Genomic DNA, 19,784 nt, shown 5'->3' with positions numbered 1-19,784 from the left:
AATCGACTATGAAGGTGCAGAGTGCAGTGTCTCGACTGGCACCATTTTCTTACACATTCTTCGTTCATTTGCACACAATTCTGTACTCGTACTGGCGTTTCGTTACGTCCGCTCACCTGAACTTGGATGTTTGATATATTCATGTAAATATTTCAATTAAAATAATTGAAACACGATGTTTTTATTACTTTTTTTTATTAGGACGATCTTCCTATTTGATTCTCTACCTCGTACATTGATTTAATGACACAAGAGGTTCAAGTAGCAACAATTCTACTTAGTTGGTACTAAATCCAAAACAATATAATTATAATAAAAATTGCTGATAGTTTACTAATACTTTAATACAGTCATCGCGCTTCGGTACAATGGTCTAAAAATAGTTACAGATTTACAGTAAGCTTTACGACTGACTGTTCTATTCGATCATTGAAAAACCTCAAAAAAAAAAGATTTTTGACAGTTATAATAAAATGAAATTTTTCGTCAAATTTTTTATAAAGTCATTCTTCAACAAATAAACATATTTTCATATTTGAATGAAACTTTCACAGATCGTAGATAATAAGTTATAGTTAAAGTTTATTGTATTATGTACGATTTGTAATAGTTTCATTCAGATATGTTTATTTGTTAAAGAATGAATTTAAAAAAAATCATATACCATTCGACTCAGTTCGTCGTACGCAAAATGCCTGTGTGTGTGTGTGTGTGTGTGTGTGTGTGTGTGTGTGTGTGTGTGTGTGTGTGTGTGTGTGTGTGTGTGTGTGTGTGTGTGTGTGTGTGTGTGTGTGCGTGTGTGTATGTAACGTTTTTTTTTGCACTAACTTTTCTCGGAGATGGCTGAATCGATTTTCACAAACTTAGATTCAAATTAAAGGTCTTGAGATCCCATGAAAAATTCCTGAATATTATTTGGATCCGACTTCCGGTTCGGGAGTTATGGGGTAAAAAATGAAAAAAAAAAAAAAGAAAATATGTGTTCTAACTTTTCTCATAGATGGCGCGACCGATTTTCACAAACTTAGGTTCAAATGAAAGGTCCTGTGGTCCCATGCATAATTCCTGAATTTCATGCGGATCCGACTTCCGGATCCGGAAATATAGAGTAAAGTGGGTTAAAAATTGTATGCCATAACTGAAAATGGGCAAAACCTTAAAAAAATTTCTAAATCGACCGCAAATCTTTTTCAACTGATAGTTTTTATCAGTAGACGGTCAAAAAATCCGATTTCGGTTATTCTTTTAAGAATCGAAGAAAATTATTTTGAAGAATACCACAGTATTATATATGATAGTATGATTGATATGAGAAAGGCATCATTACACCACTAGGTGGATGAAAACAGGTTTTTAACTTTGTTTTCGGAGTGTCATTTCATTGATAAAACAGAACTAAATTATCAATACATGAATAAAAAACAAAAATATTGTTTTGGGTAATTTCACGATCCCAGCTATCGACAATTAGAAGACGGAGTCGGTAAAAATTTAATAGTAACCTGTGTGACCATAACACTTATCATTTGAGTCCTAAAGACTGTCCCAGAAAGTATGGACGCACTTTGATTTCGCTGTAAATAATTCACAAGTGTTAGATATTCAAATTTTATTCGATATACTGATAATATTAGACTACAAGAACAGAATATTATTCTCAACATTTGCTACTTAGCCATTGCAGATTAGCGCGCACCTTCTTGCAAACGTTTCTCATGAAATTCCGTACAGACGACTTCTTGGCGACTAGTTTTGACACTTTTTTCCAATCTTTTTCGAACTGTTGAATGGTTTCGTCTACCGAGACATGTTTCCTTAGATGTGCCTTCGATAAAGCCCAAAATTCCTCAATTGGTCGAAGTTGTGGGCAATTTGGTGAATTCATGTCTTTTGGGACGAAAGTGACATTTTTGGTAGTATACCATTCTACCGTTGATTTCGAGTGGTGGCAAGAAGCAAGATCAGGCCAGAATACAACAGGATCCTTGTGGCTTCTAATCATTTTTGTAAACATTCCTTGATGTATATTTCGCTGTTCATTGAAGCAGTGGTGATGAAGAGTTTCGAAATCTTACCGCAGCTACAAATTGCTTACCAGACCATAGCTTTCTTACCAAATTTTTCGACTTCAATCGATGTCTCGGACTGGTTTACCACTTGCACTTCTCGCACCGTATAATATTGTGGTCCCGGCAAGGATTTGTAATCGATTTTCACGTAGGTTTCGTCGTCCATGATTATGCAGTTCAAATTTCCAGAAACAATCGTATTGTACAGCTTTCAAACCCTCGGCCTGATCGATGCTTCTTGTTTCGGACTACGTGTTGGTTGTTTCTGCTTCGTATAGGTTCGAAGATTCAAACGTTTTTTAGCACGAAGAACATTTGACTTCGAAGTGCCCTCTTTTTTGGCCACATCCCGAACTGAAACCTTTGCTTCTTTTGCTCGAACGCCTTCAGTATACGTTTACTGAGGGTTAGCAGGACCTTTTTTTCGAATCGATTTTCCAAGGCCGTTTCCAAGAAATTGATGTGAGTTCCGGTTTTGAAGCTTTTGACCACTATTTCCGAAAACGAAACCGCTTTGCTTGACCATCAACTAACATAAATTACAAACTGAAACAGTTTTGAGCCAAATTTACTAGTATTATTCCATTTTTTGCATCGTCACTATAAATTTTAAACACACTTCATCCTGTAATCCCGGAACTGTACAACATTTTGCTTCGCCTTATGGAACCATCATACCTTTCATTTGAATCTAAGTTTGTGAAAATCGGTTCAACCGATTCTGAGATGGTGGAGTTATTTCCGGTTTGGAGTATACGTTCTCTTTTTACGGTGCTTCCGGAAACGAGAACTGAGATCCGGTACACGAGAAAAATTCCGATTCTAGAAATGAGCAAAACGAATCATGATTTGGGAAAAATAGTGTATCTTCATATTATGATAAATCACCATGGTTAAAAGCTCTCGAATCATGATCCATTTGGACTGACTTCGCTGAAATTTAAGGGTAACGCAGTTGACGTTCACGGGTTCAACTTCAGGCGTGTTTCTGGTTCAAAATATGGTACTATGACTCCACGAACTAGAATATGGTTCATTGATCCTCGTTTTGCAGCCATCGTAGATAACACAAAACGCATTCGAATGCCTGTCGGGATCGAAACAATCAGGAATGAATGTTGTTTGTGTTCCTATCTGCGAAAGACCGGCGATCTTTTTCACCTCCTTCAAAGCCGGTTTAGACTTTCAAAAATGTCGGAAACCGTATATTCAATCATTGCAAGTGATTTGTTTGCAGAAAAACAATATGGGTTTATGCCGAAAGGATTTACAGCTACAAATCTCTTGTCCTACGAGACATTTGAGACGGATGCTATGTCCTGTAACAAACCACAAACTGGCCTTATCTACACGGACCTTACCTTCGACAATTAACCACACCATTACAGTCGCTAAGTTAAACAAATTGGACTTTGGTTCTAACATGCTGCGTTGGTTTCGTTTATACCTTGATAATCGTCGAATAGCAATCAAGCAAAATGACTCAGTATCCAAAGAGTTTATCACTTCATCTGGGATTCCACGAGGCAGCCATCTTAGACCTCTGATTTTCCTCCTATACTTCAACGACGTTCTTTCTTTGGAATGTCCACGCCTATTTTGCGCTGATGATCTCCAACTATTCCAAATAGTTTGAAGCAACGGGGACGCCGTTTTCCTCCAACACCAATTTAAAAAAATTTCAAAGTAGTATGAGGTAAATCGATTAACTATTATTGATCTACAACGAACATTCAATAGAATATCTTCCGGGTTCGACTTTCAAATTACGCGTAGCATTATTTATGGTTTCTATCACAATCAAAGCATGAAATTTGTTCTGAAGGTTTCGTTCATTGAACAAACGTGTTTGCAAGCGGTTTTCCACAATTTAAACAGAGGCGATTTATGCATTTTTTGAAAACCAAACATTTTTATCTCAAAAACCTCGAAATTGAAATCGGCAAATCACTAAGCTTGAGGACATTGGTCGAGCAGTCTCTAAAAAAATCAAGTGCACATTTTTATTTAATGTGGAACACATTTTTGTTTTCTATATAGCGGTGCAAACTAGAAACTCAAGAAAAATACACGTAGAAATGTGGTCAGGTTTTGAACAATTACAGCTCAGTCAATTTTGTATCAATTATTAATATTATGTCACCATTTGATTGGAAATATTTCTACGTATTTGAATGTTCATAGCCATGTATTTTTTATTTTGAATGTTCATAGCCATGTATTTTTTATTTTATATCATTGAAATGTTGATTAATAGCTAGCAGTGTCCTATTTTGGCTGCAAAGAATCTCCGGCATACCGGATTTCCCTGCCATAGTCGACGGTTTTGAAGGAGTAAGCGATATATCAAAGGGAAAGCAGCGCTCTGATTGGTCAATCGAAGCAAAAGCAAAGCTGTTGGAAGCACGCGAATCTACAAATAGAAGCGAAATTATAGCTAACGTTTCAGTCTTATGCGTAGCTTGCTAGAGGTAGGTTGTTGCTACACAGCAAGATAAAAAGTGCCATAAACGATTTGAAGCTTTTATTGGTATGCTCTGATCTTGTGTCATGCAAGATTGGATGAAATCCCATGTTATGTCGTTTCGCCTGAGAAATTGACAACTACCCCAGGGTAAATTTTGAGTGCATAAGACTAATTTCTAATTTATATACGATGAGCTCGATTGATAATGAGAAATATTCTATCGCTTCAACCGAAATCGCAAAATGGTAGTAATGGTAGCGAAACGCTATAAAAATAACTGCTTGCACACAAAACTTGAACACAAGCTTGGTGAAGAGAAGCTTAAATATCGATATCCGTATCGCAAGCATGTACAAACATTTAATTGTATACATTTGGGCTATTGATGTAATTTCGTCGGCTACGAAACAAATACAAATCACGATAACTAGAATCTATATTCTGGGTTCGCGTGTTCGGTGTTGATTCCTAATATGGATCAATCTAAGCAGACTCTTGTGCATTTGCGTATTCAAAAGTGTGACGATTAATTGAAAATGTCAATCATTGGAAATTTTGGTTGCCTTGTCCCACATCAACGGCTCGAACAACCCCATGGGGCTGATCGTTGTAGTTTTTTATAAATATTTCACCCTAAGTTGGATCCTGAAAAAAAATCAATAGAAGGTTATGGGATCAAGTATTCTTTCGTTTGAATCTAATGGCGTTTTTCATTGAGAAACACTGGTGGCGTGGACTGCTCTGATTTAGCACTTTCGAGCAGAAATGCAGTATTCAGACGGTGTTTTATTGCTATTTCTGCAAACGAGTTCTCTCATCTCCGAGAAATTCTTTTGCATTGAAAAACATGGCATTTTTCAAAACAACATAATAACACAATAGTCTTGGAATAGAATTTTTAATAATGCTTATGTCGTATCATCGATGCAGTACAGGAATTCGACTTCTTCGACGTTGCAACTGAGACAGCCAACTTGTTTTCAACTGTTAGTAGCATAAACCATTGAGCCTTCCCATCGTTAAAACTGCGCAAGATTAAGAAATTTTTTTCAGTCGTCACTGTGGTCATTAGTAGTCTGCTGAGCTGAGTAATTTCTGAAAAGTCATCTTTGAAGTTGCTTACCAATTTCCAAAATTTTTGGCACCCTAATTCCGGTCAACTCTGATCAAACTCGGCGAAACGAGCACAAAGTTCGATTTTTGGTAACTGTCGTAAATATCGCGATAATCCTGTACAAACAAGTAGGCTTAGAAAACTTAGAATGTGTAAGTCCAAAAAATCGTACTTCTAGTTCGATTAGGATACGGTCGATTAATGAATTGTACATCTTGAGATATTTTGAAACCGTTTTTTGTCTAAGATATATCACACGGATTCATGTTTAACCATTCCAAAGCTGCCAAACGGGTTGCAGACGGATTAAACATGACATCACAGTTGCAAAATTGGATCGACTTGGTTTTGATACAAACGTACCTTTGGTGGATACAGTCATATCTCCGGAATCGTCATCTTGTGGTCGTCAATTTAGATTATGTTTTGGAAGATTTTTTTGTAACATTTGGACTTCCGCAGGGGTGCCATCTCGGCCCTTTGATCTTCTTGCTGTACTTTAACGAGCCGCAGTTATCTTTTGCAGATGACTTCAAAATCTCCCATGTTATTCACAGCTCAAAGAATGTGCTTCGCTAAGTTCATTGAAGTTGACCAGGCACCCCTGCTAAATAAGTTTAAAAATAAATGGAAACCCAGTGAATATGCATGATTGCTTTATAACTTGGCTTCTGTATCGCTTTCGACCCCCTGGATTTTTCTATGTCTACACGTTGTTAGCAATTTTCAACAAATTGTTCTATTTATTTCCAAGCTTGTTTAGAAGCGGTGTCTCGTTAATTTCATATGCTCTTAGTGAAGTACTAAAAAATAAAATAAAAATTGAGCAAAAAATTCAAAACCATCGTAACTAATTAGCAACTAATTAGCAACTTCCACTGGGTTCCGATTTTGTTTTCCGGCTTACTCAGTAGAGGTGCTTCGATGACTTCATATGAATCACATTTATACAATTTTTTTACCTTGAAGAAACATTCTTTGGAAATGTTGATAAACTTACCAGGCACATAAATTACGCATGCATAAACCGATTGCTTCACGAAACAATGTTTATCAGTTGCATCATTGGAGGAATTTTTATTTGAGTATCAAAACAATAGCTAGAGTATTTTCCTTTACACGTTCTAAGCAGAACGAAATGCTCGGAAGGGTCGGAGCTAAAGTTCGTCGTTATCTTTCGCCCCAATCGTGATCATTATTTTTTTCCCTACATAATTTCTCTTGTCTAGACCGGAACTATTTCCGTAACCTCCTTCTCTCTTATGGATTTCTGCACAGCGCATACATTTGCGGCTGGTATTTATATTTCTATCGATGAGTCTCCCCTTCCAGTTGACCGTGCCGTCACAGCCGTAGCCATTGGGCAGTCATCCGCCGACTGTGGGTGACTCGCACAAAATCGGACAATTTTCCACTCCCACCTATGGTTTAGGTGTGAATCTAGACGGAGAATCGATTGACCTATTTTTCTAATCGACTAGGTTGGATGGCCGCAGTTTTTGTATCGCACGTAATGGGGTTACGTACACAGGCATCATAATTCGATTTTGTGGTGCTTTGTTCTCTCGAAACTAATTTTATTTCTAATAAAATATCTGTGAGGGTGCTTCATCCAGTTCGCTGTTTTGTCTTCTACTCTTCGAGAAAGATTTAGAAGATCAACTTTGCTGTTGGTAAAATACAAGCAACATAAATTGAATGGAATCGTCATTCGTCGATTTCAACCATGCCTAGGTAAAAGTTAGTGAAAAGCAACCATTTGAATTCGAAATTTAATTGAGGTATCCGCGTCTCTATTTCGATTTGAGGTTTTGATAGATTGCGCCCTTTGTTCAATGCATGGAGTCTAAAGCTGGTGCATCGCATTAACAGCGCTATTGCACATTTTGCAGACAATGACCGAGTAATCCATAAAATCATTTATTTGCTTGGCTAACGGAATGACCATTGGTACAGTTGTCCTAAACACGAACAGAATTTTTGCAAAAAATATACCGCAGTGTGACACATACCTTTGGACTATTCTAGTAAAACAACTTTCACAAGAAATAAAAATAATCAGATTGACATTTAAATCTAGTTCTAATGTGTCAGGAATTAGTCTATTAGCTTGAAAATAGTTCATATCGTTTAAAGGAAAACCCAACATTTTTTTTTTCATAAATACGTTTATTTCTTAAGGCAATTTACATAAGTTTTTCTTCGCCGTAGCATCACTTTTACATAGAATTCTTATCCTAATATAATACTAATATAGTCACAACGATTTGAATTTAATAAAACATATTCCTTTTATTTTTTAAATATCATATTAGGTATTTCGTTATTTATTATTGAATCTACTTAAGAACATTATTTGAACCAAACGATTACCTGCTATAAATTATAAAATAAGCTGAAATTTTTATACATTTTGTTGTTGATCTCGTAACCTATTTTGAGTTTGTTTTTATCAGTACATCATTTTTATTAAAATTTTTCTATTGGATGAACTAATGGACGCGGTAGGAGTCAGAACCAACCCTTAAAAGGGTCAATTATTAAATTGAAACTTTAATTATCTTTATGAAATGATAAAGAAGTTTCATGTCAGAAAGGTCACGACAAGCAAGAATGTCTCGAACTGGGACATTGGATAGTCTACCTTGGGTACGCAAGGAATTTAATAGTTGAGATCTGACATCACGATACTCCACGCATGTCCAAACGACATGATCAATATCGCGATAGCCTTCGCCACAAGCACAATGATTAGTTTCGGAAATGATTTCCAATTCGAAGGAGATGTGCATCTAACATGTAGTGATTGGACATGAGTCTGGACATCACACGAATAAAATCCCTACTCACATTCAGTCCCTTGAACCATGCCTTTGTCGTTATTTTAGGAATAATTGAGTGCATCCACCGACCCAGATCATCTTTATCCCAAGAAGATTGCCAGCTGGCAAGTGTTCTTTGGCGAGTCGCGCTATAGAATTCGTTGAAAGCAATCGGTCGCTCATAAATTTCACCCTCAACAGCACCATGTTTGGCTGATATATCGGCTCTTTCATTGCCTGGAATGGAGCAATGAGCCGGGACCCAAACTATTGTGATTTGATAATTATTGTTCAATATGTCGTTCAGACACTGTTTTATTTTGCCCAAGAAAAACGGTTAATTTTTTGCCAGCAGCGTTTGAGCGAATGGCTTCAATTGCACTTAGACTATCTGTGAAAAGAAAATAATGGTTTGGAGATAATGTGACGATTACACTCTAACTATAATGAACTGCTGCTAACTCTGCTATATAAACAGATGCAGGTTCTTGAAGCCTAAATGAAACCGAAACATAATTGTTGAATATACCAAACCCAGTAGCCTCTTCAATTCGTGATCTGTCCGTGAAAAACATTTTCCCAGAGTGAATATGCCTGAACTTATTTGAAAATATTTTTGGAATTTCCAACGAGCGTAGGTGTTTCTGGGATTCCACGCACTTCGCGCTGCATGAATGTATCGAAAAATAAAGTTGAGTCAGGGGAATTTAGGAGGCTGACACGGATAGGAATATATCTTGAAGGTTTGATTTCCTGTGACATATGGTTAAAATATACTGTCATGAATCTTGTTTGAGATTGAAGCTCGACTAGTCGTTCGAAATTATTAATTACCATGGGATTCAGCACCTCACATCTTATTAGCAGGCGTGATGAAAGCTCCCAAAATCGATCTTTTAATGGAAGAACTCCCGCCAGAACTTCAAGACTCATTGTATGTGTCGAATACATGCAGCCTAAAGCAATTCGCAAACAACGATAGTGAATTCGGTCCAGTTTGATAATATGAGAATTTGCAGCGGAAACAAACGCATCCATATTCCATCACTGAAAGTATCGTTGTCTAATACAATTTTATTAGATCTTCCGGATGAGCACCCCACCAAGATCCTGTTATTGTTCGAAGAAAATTTACTCTTTGTTGGCATTTCGTTATCAGATACCTAATGTGTCCTCCCCACGTGCATTTGGAATCAAACCACACCCCAAGGTATTTGAAAGTCAAAACCTGTTGGATCATTCTTCCCATCATATGAAGCTGAAGCTGCGTGGGATCATGCTTTCTTGAAAAGACGACCAGCTCTGTTTTCTCCGCAGAGAATTCGATTCCCAGATGAACAGCCCAAACGGACAATTTATCTAAGGTATCTTGCAATGGTTTTTGCAGATCAATAGCTTTGGGTCCAGTAACTGAAACCACGCCATCATCTGCCAATTGTCTTAGTGTGCATGGGGTTACTAGACAGCTGTCAATGTCATTCACGTAAAAATTATAGAGGAGCGGACTGAGGCATGAGCCTTGCGGGAGACCCATGTAACTAATTCTGAGTGTTGCCAAATCGCCATGTGAATAATGCATGCGTTTCTCTGACAAAAGGTTGTGCAAATAATTATTTATATCCGCTGGAAGTCCATGTTGGTGGAGCTTGTCTGAAAGAACTTCAATGGAAACTGAATCAAATGCTCCTTTTATGTCCAAAAATACTGATACCATTTGTTGTTTTTGAGCGAAGGCAATTTGGATGTCAGACGAAAGTAATGCAAGGCAATCATTCGTTCCTTTATTTCTACGGAAGCCAAACTGAGTATCTGACAACAAACTGTTCGTCTCGACCCAAGTGTCGAGACGTCGTAGAATAATTTTTTCGAACAATTTTCTGATGCAGGACAACATCGCAATGGGTCTATATGAGTTGTGATTGGAAGCTGGTTTCCCCGGCTTTTGAATGGGGATAACTTTCACTTGCCTCCAGTCAGGTGGAACAATATTTTGCTCAAGAAACTTGTTGAACAATTCCAACAAACGCCTTTTTGCGAGGTCGGGAAGATTCTTTACCAAGTTGAATTTTATTCTGTCCAACCCAGGAGCGTTATTGTTACAAGGCATGAGTGCTATGGAAAATTCCATCATTAAAAAGGGGCTATCAATGGAACCATTATTTAGAAAAGATTTCCTGATAATGCTATGCGTAGGAACTTTCCTCGCAAAATCAAATATCCATCGGTTCGAGTATTCCTCACTCTCATTTCCTACGTTACGATTCCTCATTCGTCTGGTAGTATTCCAAAGAGTGCTCATTGAGGTTTCTTTTGACAAACCTTCCACAAAATGTCTCCAATAGCTGCATTTCTTGACCCGAAGTATGTTCTTGTACTTGGTTTCTAAAACCAAAAATTTTTCAAATTTTTTCTCCTCGTTTTGAAAACGTCTTGAAAGCATTTTGTTTCGCATGTTTAGCATCTGAGCACTCTTTGTCCCACCAAGGGTTTGGAGGTCTTCTGTTAGACGATGGACCAAGAAATCGTTTGGTTTGTGCTTGTTCTGCGGCCTCCAGAATCGAACAAACGAGGATGTCATATTCTTCAAGTGGGGGAAGCTCTTCCATTGAATTTAAGATACTTGACATTTTACTTTGGAATTTAATCCAGTCAATATTTTTTGTCAAATCATATGGAATATTTACTGAATTAGCAATGCCTTTGTTACTGCTAATTGAGATGATGATTGGCAAATGATCGCTACCGTGTAAATCAGGAAATACTTTCCAGGTGCAATCTAGTCGAATTGAAGTCGAGCAAAGAGATAAATCTAATGCACTTGGACGTGCAGGAGGTCTTGGATCCCCATCATTTATGTATACTTATTATAACATCTGCAAGTTAGCACTTCCACTTTTCCTAAACAAAACGCTTTTACCAAGTGTACTGATGTTTCCTCCATATTTTCTGATTCATGTTTTAACAATTACACTGACAGCGTAACTGTGAACAAATTTTACTAAATGCTCAGTCTAAAAAACTTGCAATTGCAATATTTGTGTTTTCAAAGACAAAAGTCAAAATCAACGGGTCGATGAATGTAAACTAAATTACTATTTGCTAATTGTAAAACTAATTACTATTTCAAAGATCCACCAAGTGAAACTTTTTCCTTACCAAAATTCCCGCGATTCAATCAACTATTTTAAAATCGTCGTAGAATACAAAAAAATCGCGTATATCTGTTGCACTAAGAATCGGCTAGAAAATGAATCGTAGAGAGAGAGCAAGTTCCGCAACGGAATGTCGTACTTTGACTTTACTTCATCAATTCAACTAGCCAATGATTTCCGACCTGTTCATCAAGGCTGACTGTCTCAAGCCTGAAGCAAGCACCACCGAAATAGAAATGTTCGTTGAGACAGTTACAGCGAATCAGCTTGAGAATAATCTTCCGCTGTCTTTCTTGCGTAACTAATCTGAGCTTTTCTGGTTGGAAGCGCATTTCCCTCGAGTCCAAGGAGCAGGTCATTCCAAATAATCAATCAATATAATCCGCTACCGGCGTTCGCGGATTTCTCTTCGTTCTTTCGGACAATAAATCGAACCCTCAGTAGAGGAAAAGCTTCCGAGCCACGTGGTACCACTTCGCCGAGTTTGGGTGTGGCATGGCCACGGGCGCGCGGAGTTCCGAGGGGGCTTTGGCAAACCATCAAATACGGGCACGAGGTACGCGTCATCGACGTTTGTGGGTTGGCTGATTTGTTTGATGCATAGACGACGTGCCGAGGCCGCCAAACCGGACGAACCGAAGTCGCATGCCTCAACATAATTTTCCGAAGACTCGTCGAAATGTGAATCGCGCCTACGATGGTGGGTGGTTTACTGTTTGGGTGGTTATATCGTGCTCGTTTGAACAACGTTAGTCGCGCTAGACCGGATTGGAAAGCTGGGAAGGGAGTGCGACGTGCATGTTTTCTAGAATAACCTTGATATGACTAGATCCGTTCGTTGTTTTTCCTTGTATTTCAAGCTATTTTCACGACTGTTCTATATCGGGCGGTGTGCGTGTAAATCGTAGTAGATTCAACTGGTTGCCTCTGATAGTTTCCGACCTTGGCTCTCTGTTCCAAGTTAGGAAAAAAACTGGTTACGACGCTAATAAAAAGATTCCGTTTTTAGCTAAATTGTGTGCCCGGTCTATGCTTTGTTGTCGATAAGGCTTACAGTCATGAGATGATTGTTCGATGAACACAAAGTATATGAAAAACATCCACCCCACAGGACAGGACAGGTCGAAAACTATAATCACTTTTATCGAAGAAAACTAATGCTTTTCCATTTCGGATTAGCATTAATCGTAACCTCAGCTGGTCTTTTTGACAACAAAAACGCAAAGGAACACTAAATTTATATGAAGTTGCTTCCATCTAGAACTAATAAAGGGTGATTTTTAGCTGGTATCTTTTTTACAACTCTGTATTTATCGGATGTCTTTTTTAAACTTGTTCTGATTGGTTTAATTTAATTATGAATCGACTTACAACGTGTAACATTTGGTGAATGGGCGCTGGTAGAGTTGGAGGAATATCCACTTTTTTTCGAAAAATTGTGTTCAGCCACGAAGCTCATTTCTGGTTGAATCCCAGAAGCGTTGCAAGAGATTTCAATGCATCCCGAAAAAGTCACTGTTTGGTGTGAATTATGAGCCGTAATTTTTCAAAGGTGACGATGGGCGGACCGCTACTGTGAATGGCGAGCGCTGCCGTATGCTGATTTACGATTTTTTTTGCCCAAAATTGACATGCCTTCAACAAGACGGTGCCACATCCCACACGGCACGCGAAACAATGACAATGATCTCACGTTTTAGGCCCGCCAATCGGCCGCCTAGATCGATTGATTTAACACCTTTGGACTATTGCTTGTGGGGCCATGTCAAGGCTCATGTCTACAAGGATAAACCGGCAACGATTGACGCACTGGAAGCCAATATTAAAGCATTTATTCGTGCTGCGGCCAACATCGTCAAACATTTAATTATATTCATCGTTTTATCGATTCCAATAAAGATTTCATCAATTTTCTCCAATTTATCTATTAATCTATTTTTTTTTTAAATCGCCTTCATGTTATAGCATGTGTAATGAGTGAAGAATTTTCAATTTGATATCACTTAAATCACCTGGACCCAATATAAAGATTGATGCGCTTAAATTTTACACACTAAAATCTAGGGCAATTCAGTATTTCTATTATATAGGAGAATGGAATTTAACCTAGCTAAAAGTATGTTATTTTACTTTCACAAAAAAAGCAAAATAGCACCGACAGAATCAGGAGAAAAACTCTCAAACTTTATTTGAAACCTCTGTCATTATCTGCATCTCCGTGGCCTTGGTTTTCCGCAGTTACAATTTGCTTGACAGATCATCAGTTTCCAAGGTTATGAAACAAATTGAATTCACTGGCACATCACATTGCACAATCACCAAATAAAACTGTTGTCCATGAGACCTCGATTCTTCGTCAAAACCCGGTACGGATGTTGCTCAAAATGTTTAGGTAGTTTGTTGTTCCTCTTCGTAGACGTCAATATTTTCCAGTTCAGTTGCCGATCCAATGTTCTAGCACGACGCTTGCTTTGAACCTTTTGGATACTTTTCCGAATACGGATTCACTGGAGAATCACCCTTAGCCAAGGGTGTTTGTTTGGAGTGTCCCATTTTCTAATAGAGATAACTGACCAGAATCATCCAACTGTCGAAGTCACAATATTTCGATTCTTGAAACGCACAGAAAACTGCGTGATGTTTTTGGCGCTCATGGAAGGTCCACTGAGCGTAGCATGATTGGGACAATGAGTTTGTGAACAAACAAAATTGCCGTTTTCGAAGCGAGACCAATCTACACGAAGTTTTCGGGACACAATTACACCTAGAAAATTTCACTGTTTGGCAAGGAATTCACGCTGGTGGCATCATTAATCCTTATTTCTTTAAAAATAAGGATGGAAATGGGTCCCGTTACCGTGACATGGTCAACGATTATTTCTTCCAAAACATCGAAGACATCAATCCTGAAGAGTTACAGTTTGACCAGGACGGCGCATGATCCCATACTTCGGGCGAATCGGTTATTTTATTGAAGACTGTCTTCGGTGATCATGTTGTTTCATGTTTTGGCATCGTCAATTGGCCGCATAGATCGCGTGATCTGACTTCCCCTGATTATATTTTGTGGGGCTGTGATTAGTCACTGGTCTATGCAAACAAGCACAACACTTTGGATACTTTGGAGGACAACATTAAGTTTGTTATCAGTGAAATACATTCCGATTTGTGCAAGAAAGTAGTCATAAATTGGACCCACTTTATGGCTTTCGTGCAGAAATCATATTCAAAAATAATTGACATGAATTGATCTTTCAAATAAAACTAAATTTGGGCCCAAAATTTACATATTTGCGTGTTATTTGAAAAAATAGTTATGACACACTGAAAAAAAATTTATATCCGTTTACATGCGTAAATTCACAACTTATTTTTTTCGTTTTCAATCGAACCCAACTTTTGTTTATACCGCACATTTCAAAACCAAACTTACTGCACTAAACCAAGCAAAGTTTCGGAAGAAATTGTTGCTGAAACGGACCCACTGGGTCGGTGTGATAGGATAAATATTGCGTTGGGACTTTAAATATACAAGACATTAGCAATAATGTTTAATCAATTGACAATTGACGTAAAGATTATGAAAAGGTTCAACACTTTTTTTAGTACAACTTTTTATTTCATGGGTAAAAATAGATAAATTGTCGAGTGGGTATACACACAGTCTTCAAGCAAGAAGTGCTTCGACAAAAAATTTTTAGCGCTGTCGTGGAAAATTCAGGCCAGTTCCACGGGTGCTACCGATTTGCATCGTAATGGACGACGAAACGTTCATCAAAGCGTACTTCGAGCGGCCTGAAGTTTTTCGTTGGCAAGTCCCGGCTGGATGATTTGGAAGAAGAAGCTTGACAAATTCGGCAAATTCAGCAAACCGTAAGCCGTACCGGCACCATCAACGGGCTAATATATAACGAAGAATAAAGGGGGCGGGTATAGCGTGATGGGTAAGTTGATGCCTTTCAAGCAGCCCATCTGGGTTCGATTTCCAACCTCACATAAGGTAAAAAAAACTTTTCTGGCCCGAAGAGGCGAATGGCCACAATATTAAAACCTCTATAATCGAAACAAAAAATAAATAAAGAAGAATGCCGTAGAAGCGCATCTTGCGCGAAGGTAACAGTCTGTTTTGGCCGGAACTGGCATCTTGCTATTACGCGAAACCGGTGATGAAGTGGTACGAAGTCAATTCGTGATTTCGGAAGCGCCGCTAATATGTGTTGATTTATTCCCTTTGGAGTTTCAAATATATCCGACATAAAATGAATTTCTGGTGATCAGTTTCGCCTGTGCATTTTTCCAAGTACAATATTTAGACTCAAGATGAAAAGTTATTTTAAAGCAGTAACAGCTGACTAAGTAGCCGTCTACTTTCCCATAGTTTTCTTTACATATTTTCCTAATACATTCAAAAATTTTTGCTTGTTGGGGAAATTTGCATTTCTCAAAAGTTGAGACCACATCTGTAATTAATTTGATTTTTTTACTTTCCCTATAGAAAGGTAATAGAATTGCTGAAAAAAAGCGGTTTTCGAACGGAGCTTCGGAAAACCTTAGTGTTATGTACTATTCGACTCAGCTCGACGAGATCGGAAAATGTCTGTCCTTTCAACGAATGTTTGTACCGCTCAATTTTCTCAGAGATGACTGAACCGATTTCAACAAACTCATTACCGCTCAATTCTCTCGGATATGGATTACCCGATGCTAATAATTTCAGGCTCGTTCGAGACTAAAAATAGATTATTGGTCGATTTCGAAGTTCATATGGCTGACACGTCATATTTCGGAGATAATAACGTACAAGCGATGGATTTGTCAAATTATTTTTTATATCCGCATGATTGCTTCAAATGTATTATTGCTAATAGGTTTGGTTTTATAAAGGTTGCCGAACATGTGACATAAACGCTGAAGCATACTTTTGTGAATTACTCGAATTGATCTGAATAAATTGGTGTCGTATCAGCGCTTTCACGCATTGAAGCAACGGTGAAATTGAATGATTTGCGGTACGGATTGGTCCACCATCCCCTTGTATTCTCCAGACCTGGCCCCCAGTGACTATTATCTTTTTCTAAACCTGAAAATGTTTCTTCAGCGAAAGAATTTTTCGTCGAATGCTGAGGTCATTGTAAATCTTTTTTTTTGTTCAAAGGGCATCAAAATATTGGAGGATTAATCAAGAATCAGATGAAATAAAGAATTTATTTAAATTATATCAGGTGTACAACTTTACTTCTGCCGTTTTCCGATAGGTGGCTGTACCGGCTGAGACTGGTCAAAACACATAGATGATAATGCCTTTAAAGAGAGTGTGTACAGTGCCTAACGATTTGTCATCGCCGTTTCAGTGACAGTTGTTCTTGTTTTCGTATTATTCACGCTCGAAAATGTCTGTTTATGTGCCCAATTCTCGCCATTTGCGGGAAGTTTTACTTTTCTGTTACAATTCGAAAAAAAATGCAACTGAAGCGCATCGAATGCTTTCAGAAACTTACGGTGATGCTGCTCTGAGTAAAAGAACGTGTCGGGAGTGGTTTCAACGTTTTAAAAATGCTGATTTCGATGTCGAAGACAAACAGGATGGTGGAAGAGAAGAAACCTTCAAAGATGAATAACAATTTACTACGAGCTCTTAAAACCGGGTGAAACCATCACAGGAGATCGCTACCGAACGCAACTGATGCGCCTTAGTCGCGCGCTAAAAGAAAAGCGGCCACAGTATCAAGAGCGACATGACAAAGTCATCCTGCAACACGGCAATGCTCGGCCTCAAAAGTGGTCAAAAAGTACCTGGAAACGCTGAAATGAGAAGTCTTGCCCCACCCGCCGTATTCCCCAGATGTCGCCCCTTCTGACTTCCACCTGTTCCGTTCGATGGCACACGGCCTGGCAGATCTACATTTTCAATCATTCGAAGAGTTGGAAAAATGGATTGCTTCATGGATAGTGTCAAAAACGGACTCCTTTTTTCGATCCGGGATCCGAAAATTTCCGGAAAGATAGGAGAAAGTTGTCGCCAGCGACGGACAATACTTTGAATAATACATCTGTAAGCACTTTTTTGCAATAAAGCTTTAAATTTTGAAAAAAAAAACGGCGGAAGCAAAGTTGTACACCTAATAGTAGAAATAAAAAATTCATTTTTGAATTTTTTAATAATACACATAAATAGAATTTAATAGCTTGATAAAAATGGGTGGGCGAAATTGTGAAGATGATATTGCGAGAAAGTATCCTCAGAGGCAAGACTTGAACCAGAAATTATACAACTGCACTTTGATTATGGAGTGTCTCAGTAAGCTTTTGTTGAGCAAATCAAGTATTTATTCCATTGTATTGTACTCTTTTATACTTTACTACAGTTCGATGTCACGTTTCCGAGATCCATTTATGTGTACACCAAAGAGCGGAATTTTGATCTTACGCTGTCCATTAACTTCACTACAGACTGTTTGCCAAGTTTTCCACTCTTTTTCAAAAGTTGTATAGGAATTCGCTGCCTTAACATGTTTCTGCAAATATGCCTTTGTCTGGGCCCTAAAGGTTCCAATTAGTCTGGTCTGGGAACGGTTGGGTGGATACATCTCCGTTGGTTTTGTATCGGCGTTCTTCGTCACTGATGCCAAATTGTCCCCCAAATTTCACGTAAGATTCACTATCTATGATTACATCCTGTATACGGATGAAAGCTTGCATTATTTTTTGGTCCAGGTCTTGGTTGACAGGGCAAATTATAATCTTGAACGACGAGAAATATCATCAAATGAGTAAAACAGGGAAAAGCCTTCTGGAGATTGGATTTTCTAATCTCTTTCTCCTAAAGGCATAAAACCTCCTCATCTTTTCTACCAACAGATTTACAATATCCAAATCGTACAATTTAAGGCTTAGATTAAACTAAATCACATTACAATCTAGTTGTACGAGGTCTGTTCAAAAAGTTCCCGGATTTTTTTAATTGCGCGCGTCTGGAGAGTCCGGTGGTCAAAATTTTTTTTTATTGTGTTGGTATATATGTCCCTAATGTATGGTGAAATTTTCAGCTGTATTCATTGTTTACATTCTGTCTTATAGCGGCTGGTGTAGACGTGTTTTTTTTGAGCTCGGAGATTTTTGTTAGTTTAAACAATGGAAGAATTGAAGAGTCAAATAATTTGTATTAAATTTTGCGTGAAAAATGAAATAAAGTGTAACCAAGTGTGCGAAATGTTACAGAGAGCCTACGGTGAGTCTGTTATGAAAAAAACAAGTGTTTACGAGTAGTATAAGCGTTTCCAAGATGGCCGCGAAGACGTTGAAGACGACGAACGCTCCGGTCGACCCAGCACGTCAATAATCGATGAAAATGTGGGAAAAGTGGAAAAAATGATTATGGATGATCGCCGAATCACTATTAGAGAAGTTGCTGATGAAGTAGGCATATCAGTTGGCTCATGCCATCATATTTTTTCAAATGTTTTGGGCATGAAACGAGTGGCAGCAAAATTCGTTCCAAAACTGCTGGCTAAAAACAAAAACTTTTTGGCTAAAAACAAAACTTTAATCATGCCCCAACCTCCTTATTCACCAGATATCGCTCCGTGTGATTTTTTCCTGTTCCCAAAGTTGAAGAGACCCATGAAAGGACAGCGTTTTTCATCGATTGAAGAGATAAAGGCAGAATCGCTGAGAGTGCTACAGAGCATTACAAAAAGTGACTATCAGAGGTGTTTCGAAGACTGGAAAAAACGCTGGCATAAGTGTATTATATCTAGGGGGGATTACTTTGAAGGGGACCATAGATGTAGACGAATAAATAAATATTTTTTTAGAAAAATGAGAATTCCGGGTACTTTTTGAACAGACCTCGTATAGTATTTGCTTGTAATATCATTATATCCGTAGTTGGTTCTAGCAGCGGAAATTCTAAGAAACGGGTGTGAACGAAGACTGCGACGATGAATGTCGAAATTAACCAACTGTAAGAGATCAGTACCATCGATACGTAATTGTGATAACATTCTTTCGAACAGGCAGCAGATCCAAGTCGATAAGTTGGCAGCGATCCTCGTAGCTTAACAGGTTTATTGGATCACTCCATTATAGATTTCGAAGTGCGAATCTAATGAATTTGCGTGACCAAACAATAGCTGCATATTCGAGAATTAACCGGACAGT

The 19,784-nt window shown here is 38.2% G+C and overlaps 1 protein-coding gene across 5 annotated transcripts in view; it reads left to right on the top strand.

Annotated features, from left to right (window-relative positions):
* Positions 1-19,784, top strand: part of LOC131439439 (lysophospholipid acyltransferase 6) — a 95,509-nt gene that overhangs the window by 19,025 nt on the left and 56,700 nt on the right. The gene's annotated exons all lie outside the window — the stretch shown is intronic.

This window comes from Malaya genurostris, chromosome 3 (genome assembly GCF_030247185.1).
Source record: "Malaya genurostris strain Urasoe2022 chromosome 3, Malgen_1.1, whole genome shotgun sequence".
NCBI lineage: Eukaryota > Metazoa > Arthropoda > Insecta > Diptera > Culicidae > Malaya > Malaya genurostris.
Note: the sequence above shows the minus strand (reverse complement) of the source record. Positions and strands in the feature narration are given on the sequence as shown.